The 8,426-nt window shown below is 37.1% G+C and overlaps 1 pseudogene; it reads right to left on the bottom strand.

The window, feature by feature from the left end:
- Positions 1 to 612: 612 nt before the first annotated feature.
- Positions 613 to 2,136, bottom strand: LOC130889022 (non-POU domain-containing octamer-binding protein-like; annotated as a pseudogene).
- Between the last annotated feature and the right edge of the window lie 6,290 nt (positions 2,137 to 8,426).

Raw genomic sequence — 8,426 nt, 5'->3', positions numbered from 1 at the left:
TTTTCTTTTTTTTAAAGATATACTAAAATGAAAACCTCTAAGAGAAAATGTCTTCCTTAGGACATGAAGGGGTTACATATGAGATATAACAGAACCGTATGTATGTTGTAACCTCTGCAGACATTTGTCTGAATTCTCACCTGGGAGTGAATAGAGGAACTGGGCTAGGTCATTGGAGGATGTTTAGGTTTTGTGGTATGTATGTGGCAGTGTTTCTGGGGTTGGGGGAATAAAGATGAAAAATTAAAACATGATGAATGAAAGAGGGAGGGATGGAAGAAGAAAGCAAGGAAGGAAAGACGGAAACAGGAATGATCAAGATTAATGGAGCTCTCTGAGTTCACTTTGCTATGGTTCAAAGCCCTCAATAATCAACACATTTCAGGAATGCACCAGACAGACTTGAGAAAGCAATATACTACAGACTTTGATTTGTTAAATAACACCCCTCCCTTGCCCTCTGCCTCCAAGCATACTCCCTAGAGTATTACAGGCAGGGAAGACCTATCTATTGGGAAGAACCCCTAACACTTTTCCAGGGAAGAATTCTGGCTAGTCCAAAAAGAACCTTTCTTTTAAGGGTTGCGGGAAACTAGACACTACAACTTTTATTTAGTATCGGCGGCGTTTATTTGGAGCAAATTCAGCTCCAGGAGCTGGACGGTTGAAAGCAGGAGGATTTCCACCAGTTTGCTCCAATTCCTTCCATTGTAGCAGCTTGGCCGAAACGTTCAGTTCTTGGTGGGGTCAATCCCAAAGTTCCATCTGGCGTCATAGTGGCAGGTCCTGGAGGAGCTGGGGTACCAGTTGGCACAGGAGCAGGGGGCATGGCACCTCTATTGTTTATGCCCGTAGCACCTCCCATAGCCATTTGGCCCATCTGTATCTCTTGTTCTATCGCATCAGGGAAGGTTCCCTTGAATCCTTCCTGCTGTTGCCGCATCATTTCTTGTTGCCGCCGCATTTCTTCCTCAAGGCGCCTGTGTTCCTCCTGCCTGAGCTCTAGCTGCTTTCGTTTCTGAACCTCTTGGTTATGCAGCTCCTCCATTCTCGGAAGCTCTTCTGAGGCCTCATCAAATCCTGCCTCATTAGCATAACCTGGTGCTCATGGCGTGCTGCCTCCATCTCCATCTCCAGCTTCTCACGAGCCTCCTTGATGTTGCAGTCCACTTGATCCTGCTGTTGCTTCTCCGTCTCAGTGAGTGCCTTCCAGAGCATGGCATACTCATACTCAAAGGACCCCCGGCTGTGCAAATCTGGGTGCCTGTTCTCGCTCCTTGTGAAATTGCTGGATTTTTATAACCAGCTTCTCTGGAAGTCCCTCCTCATCATCTAACTGGTCCATAGGTTCCACAGTCACGGGCCGAGGAAATGTGGTTAGCAAGAAGGAGCCTTCACTGCATCTGTCCAGAGATTTCCGAGCAGCTGGCTTCCCTGAGAACTCAACAATGTCTTTCCCTGAGGGCCTTCCTTGGTCATCCACAATGACCACAGCCCTCTCCACCTGACCAAACACAGAAAGGCTTCTTCCAGCAATTCGTTGAACACATACTGAGGAAGGTTGCGGACTGTAAGGGATGCACTATGACAGGCAAAGCGCACACTTGGCTGCTTTCCACGTAGTGGCATATTATCCAACTCCACTTTGGCAATTTCCGCTAGGGTTCGTGTTTCCAAGCGAACAAAGCCAAAGCCTTTATCCTTATGAATGAAAACCTCGCCTGCTTTCCCATATTTCTCAAAAAGTTTCCTCATTTCCTCCTCAGTGATGTCAGGAGGAAGATTGCCCACAAAGAGACGGCTTCGTTGGGTGAAAGTCTTCTCTCTTGGTTTCCTAAATTCTTCAGGTCCATGGTTAAACCTTCGTTCTGCCTGCTGGCCTGCTGTCCATTTGCAGGTATTGGTGGGGGTGGTTGCTGTGCTGCTGCTGGTGGTGGTGATGTTGATGGTGCTTCCTTGGAGAATGGTTCTGCTTCTCCAAGTTAAAGGTTTTATTGCTCTGCATGTTTGCACCCTTGACTTCGATGTGAGCACAGCAAAGTGTCTGTCTCCCAATCCTCTCTAACCCAGACTTCCTCTGCCCACAGTTCTTTGCTCAGAGTAACGGCGACGCTGCACGGCCTCCACCGTCCCGAGAAAAGACTTGCATAATACATTCTAGTGGCACTCATTCCTTTGCTCTTTCTCATTCTTTTACCTCTCTATGTGCCTCTCTTCACCAAGTGCCAGCCCCACTTTTATATATTTGTTTTATTCTGTGGCCATTTGCATAGGCATCAATATGAAGCTATCATCTGCAACATGAGTGACTCACCCATAAGCAGGTCACTGCAGACAATGGACTTGGAATCCCTTTTGCACTCTTACTTATTCTCACCTGAAAGTATATCTAGAGTCTGGATATCCCTTACAAACCCATGGTCACATCACTTATTTCAATGTGTCATCATTTCTTATCTGGGTTAAAGAGGGAATCTTGTATATGTCCTAACAGAATCTACCTTTAGAGCTCTTTCTTTACTGAAAAACTAACTGTGCTTCTGTGAAAACAGTAGTTCTATAAATCACTTATCAAAACCTAGTCCAACAGCAATCTATGTCCTCGCATCTTGGCTGGTTGTTAACTCAGTCGTATCACTTCATTATAAGGTGACCTTTTCTAAAATCTGTGTAGTGCATTTATCTATCCCTTTCATTTTTTCTCAAAAATATATACTTTCCAACAGGATTGCCCTTGTTTACTTCACTCAATTTAAATAATATCAGTATCATTTCCTATATCCAATTTTGCTGCTAAATCATAGTGGTTTCTAGCCAAAATTTCCATTTTTTTTTTGCCCTGATACCCTAGGACATCAAATTATGGAGCGTCAACCCAGATATCTTGCTCTACCTATTTAATATTTCAATGAGATGAAATACAAGAAATACAACGTCCTTTTGCTTTTTCATGCATATTTTCAAATTCATTTTCAAAAGCAAGATGTCAATTAAAAAAATCACTTATCACCTGGGAGTTGTGGTACATGCCTTTAATCCCAGCACTTGGGAGGCATAGGCAGGTGAACTCTGAGTTTGAAGCCAGCCTGGCCTATACAGCTGGTTCCAGGACAGGATCTAAAGCTACACAGAGAAACCCTGTCTCAAAAAGCCAAAAAATCACTTATCATTTTCTAAGACATCACAGGTTCAAAATATTTTAGATGTAGTTCATTTATGTGATAAGCAATAATGGAAGTTTTGAGGATTTTTGCTATTGTTTGTTTGTTTGTTTTGGGGGACATGGTCTCTTTGCATAGCCTTGACTGTCCTGAATCTCACTCTGTAGATGTAGCTAGAGTAGAATTCACAGTGATCTGCCTGCCTCTTCCTCCCAAGTGCTAGGATTTATAGGCAAGTGCCAACACTAGGTCAACAATAATACAACCTTAATGATACAACAGTATATGTATTTCATTTTTTATTAGTGAGGAGGTAGAGCGTAGTTACAACTATTTACTAGTTCCATTTGTTAGCATGTAATTGACTGTTGGCTTGTTCTCTTTATATTCAATGTTCCCTTCATCAATTTATAGGGAGGTTCTTTCCTTGTCTTTCATATAAAAGGGCCAAATGGGCTTCAATAATACCATGTCTTTTACGTATAATTCACAATCAGCTATAACACATCAACTTCTGTGGAAAAATGAGATAAGCTATGCTACATTACAACATCTGCAATGTTTCATATGTAATTGCCATCTCACTTATATCTAATAATTCTAATAATACATCATTCCTCAAAAACACAAATTATCCACGCACATCTTAACAGGAAATTCTCATGAAATATCACTTCAATCTGGGGAATGAACAGAAAAAGGACTAATGATGATATGATATTAACTCAGTTTTCCAAAGGTGGAAAATAACCTTGTTGGAGTTAATATGTGGGAGTTGTCTGTGATAGAAATGCTCTCTGCCTTCATGTGGATGTAGATCTCACCCAAATATGTACAAAAGATAAATAGTTCCCAGTGTGCAATGAACTTTGTGAGCTTCATAATTTATAAGATATAGCAATACCATAATTAGTATTAGAGATGACATATTTTACTTAAATATGTTTGTGTGTGTTTCATATACATATTCCCTTGCATATTCATTCTGTGTTAATAGTCTACCAGAATGTACTTATTGTATCATAATACTCCTACAGTGATATTTTTGTCAAAACTATGAAAATATGAATACCACATTATTGTTGACCAATAGGAACAAAAGAAGCAAATGTTTCCTGGACAAACAATGAAAGCTTCCCTGAACTTCAGTCAATCTCTCTATACCTGAGAATTTAAGAAGAATAATAAAACCTGGAACTCCTTATTTTGCTGCCTTAGGAATCTTTCTTGCTGACCCTTTACTCGTCTTCAAAGTATGACATAAAAAGTATTTCCCAAGATCCTTCTGTAAGACATCAAGGGAGATATTTGGCAAATATCAAATTATAATAAGCTCATTTCTGTAACAATAATTTATCAAATGTAGTGAAGGAAAACATCTACATATTTTTCTATGACTGTGAAAAGGTCATTTTAGTTTTGTATTCCTTCAAAGATTTTAACTGAAATAGTTGAGACTGCTCAACTGAATAAAATGTATATTTACTAAAATGTAAGAAAATATATGAATTCTGTCTCAAATGACTTTAATGTTGAAAGGACAGCTATGGGGTCCTAGTGAGAAAATGTGTATAACATAACAAAAAAAAACCTATTTATGGTCTTTCCAAGTGCTAGAAATTCACACTTTGAATGTTTTCTATTTTTACAAGAAGAGTTGTAGAAACATTATCCTTTCTTTCTCTTATTTTACTAATAAACCCAATATATATCTTGTTATCCATCCATCCCCAGTTGATAATTTCTGGTTGAGTACAATGGAGGATGATTTACTGAGTCTGTGACAAGTTTTAATTTGGTATGAGCAATAGAGCACCTGACACCAAACCTAACACTAAATTCATCTAAAAAACAATAATAATAAAAGTTACTATTTCATATTTTTACTATTGACAATATGAAACAATCTTATAACAAGAATATAAAAGAAAGTTATTAAATACATTTTTGAGAAAATTTCATAATTATGTTAAAGAGAAAATTGTTTAAGGGCAGAAATTAAGCAAATTTTAATGATATTATTTCAAAATTAAAAATTCCTTAAGTAGAGATGAGTGTGTATTTTCCTTGCGGAGAAAACAACTGAAGTCGGGTCTGAATCCTGTAATAAATACAGTTGGTGTGATGAGGAAAAAACAGTATTTCAACAACTGCAATATTGCAAAAAATGGCTAAGTACTACAGCAAAGGCAATTCACAGTTACTATTTTGTAGGAAGATACAATAAAAACAAAAAGAAATAGAAGCTTGTTAAAAATTAGCTGTATTTTACCTTATTTTATATCGAGTTTTATATTTTACTATTAATTATTCACAGTGATTATTTATAGCATTTATTCAGAGAATAAATAATTTTTTCCCTAATATTTCTTGTCTTACTATTTTTCACTGTTTTTGAAAACACTGAAAATGAGAACATTAAAATTTATAAACTATATAATTTACATTAAGTGAATAATGTAAAATTCTATAGGTAAATTTCTGATTTTTGACAAAGAGGCTAAAATTATACAATGGGAGAAAGAAAGCATCTTTAGGAATGGTGCTGGCATAACTGGATGTCAACCTGTAGAAGAATGAAAATAGATCCATATCTATCACCATGCACAAAACTCAAGTTCAAATGAATTAAAGACCTCAATATAAATCTGACCACAATGAACCTATTTACTGTTTTGAATATTGTAGATATAATGTTATCAGAGCAAGAGCTTGTGTTCAATAGCATTTAAATAAAAAGCACAAAAACTTACAGTATTTTGTATCTTGATGTTCAATAAAACCATCAATGACTTAAAAGCATATCTTTCACAATCATATAAACAGAAATAGATGAATGTGGAATATGAGAAATGTGACTTTGCACAAGAAATGCATGTGTTTACTCAGGGGTCATTTTATGTCCAGAAACTGGATTAAGTAATAAGGACCATGAATAACATTTAGCTAAGAAATTTACTAGAACAACAACTAGAAAATATTAATAGTCCTTTGAATTTCCTTGTGCTGGGATTATTCCTGTGGTGGTGACTTCCAGCTGAGGCCATTTGACTCCCTACTGAGCTCAGGTGACATATTGCTCTAGTCACCATGAGAAGATAGAGAGATGCTGCTATGTTAAACCTATTTCCAAGTTAATTATTTTTTCTATTAAATCACCAGTTCGGTTGTAAATAACTATAGCACAGTTTTAGAAAATTGAAATGTTGGAGAATAACTTTATAAAGTTCATGTTGGCTCTTAAACCAGAGCTAGTTAAAGAAACTCACCCTGGCTTTGAAACCAGAGCCAGCAGAAGAAACACTCCCTGGCTCTGAGACCCAATCCAGAGAACAAAACACTTTAGCCTCAAATCCAGAACCAAAGACATACCCTCTGACTCTGAAACCAGTGCCAAAGAAACACACTTTGGCCCTAGAAGCAGAGCTAGTGAAAGAAATATTCCTTGACTCCCAAAGTAGAGTCAAGGAAACAAACAAACAAACAAAAGACCAGTGAGAGAAAGACAGTTTGGCCCTGAATTCAGCCATCTCTGCCCTTGACCTACTAAACTAACCAGTCCCTCTTCTCGCTGGGAAAACTCTGCCCCTAAGAAGCCCTATGTAAACCCTGCGCCTGTTCAGTTTGCTGCTGTTCTTTCAGCCTGGAAGAGGCAGCCACTCTCCTGGATTCTTCCACTCTAATAAATTTATTGAATGAGAACAAAAAAGAATCATGCAGCACTCATTTCCTGAAACCTTTTTCCAATGCTATGCTTTAAATAATTCATGGAAGTGGAATTCAGAAGTCAACAGGAAATAACCACAACTATTCTTGATTGATCTTTGTGGCATATCTTCATTAAACTGGCCCTGTGTCCTTATGACACATATTCTACATCACTAAGATATGAGTCCATGACACATTCTCAGAGTATTTTGTGACTATACTAACAAGTACAAGATTAAATGAAATATTTATTTTAGCCATAGAAGAAATACTGTAAACCACTTCACAGTTATGTGATGATGAGAAAAACAAATTCAATATGGGTATATGAACTTTATATTTCTAGTTTTCTGGTTTATATAAAGTAGGAGAGAACTCATAAGATTTGATTTAAAACTTTGAGAAAGTAGAAGGACAAATGCTATTTTGGTCTCTACGCAGAATTAAGAACGAAAAAAATGCGAAATTTTCTTCTGTTAGTTTGCTGATTCCTCTTCTGTTTCTGTGTTTGTATTTTACACTATTTTATTTTATTCTATTATTATGTTTTACGTGTCCTTTTGAATGTTGATCAGATAAATAAAATAAGGTCATGGGTACTGAGCCCCCTGCCACTTGGTCACTGTCTTACGCCTGTCAATTTGGCACCATTGTGCTTCCATGGTAAATGGCTCAGCTTCACATTGCTTATTCAAGTACTCTGATATTGACCAATGAGATGTAGTACTTGTAATTTTTTATTGTTATGTACAGAAGACACTTTTTCCTTGTAGTCATTTTCTACCTCTGATTTTTGAACCTTTCCATTCCCTATTATAAAATTATCTCTAAGCTTGGTAAGTGAAGTATATGGGACTTAAGTCTGGGCATTTGCTTTTATATGTTTTGAATTAACTTTTAGTATGTATTCATTCATAAAATTGCCAACTGACTCTTAATGATTTGGCTCTAATTTAGCTAAGGTTTTACTGGCATAAAGAGACAACATGATCATGCCAATTCTTATAAAAGAAACATTTAATTGGTGCTGACTTACAGTTCAGAGGTTTCCATCATGGTGGGAAGCATTGGGGCGTGGAGGTAGACATGGTGCTGGAGATGGAGCTGAGAATTCTACCTGTGGATCCACAGACAGCAATAAGTGTCTATACTAGACATGAATTGAGCATTTTAGACATCAAAACATGCCTTCTTGTGATGCACTTCCTCCTACAGCAGTAAACCTACTACAACATGGCCACATCTACTAATAGAACCAGTCCCTATGAGTCTAGGGGAGCCATTTTTATTCAAACCACCAGAGCTTTATATTACTTGCTATTTTAGGGTAGGGAAAAATTATGTTTGCATAAGCCTAGATTTTATTAGAAATATTTTTCAGAAGCATTATTCTTTCCAGTAAGGTTGGTACACAACTTTTATTTCAATCTTGCTTGCCTATATATATTTATTTCATTTTCAAAATGAAAGGCAATTTCACAAACCTAATTGGTTAGTGCATTGGATGATTGAAAAAAGATTCATCACTTACATCAGCAATTATAATTTAAGATTTTT

This window comes from Chionomys nivalis, chromosome 17, assembly GCF_950005125.1.
Source record: "Chionomys nivalis chromosome 17, mChiNiv1.1, whole genome shotgun sequence".
NCBI classification, from domain to species: Eukaryota; Metazoa; Chordata; class Mammalia; order Rodentia; family Cricetidae; genus Chionomys; species Chionomys nivalis.
This window is presented reverse-complemented; position numbering and strand designations above follow the sequence as displayed.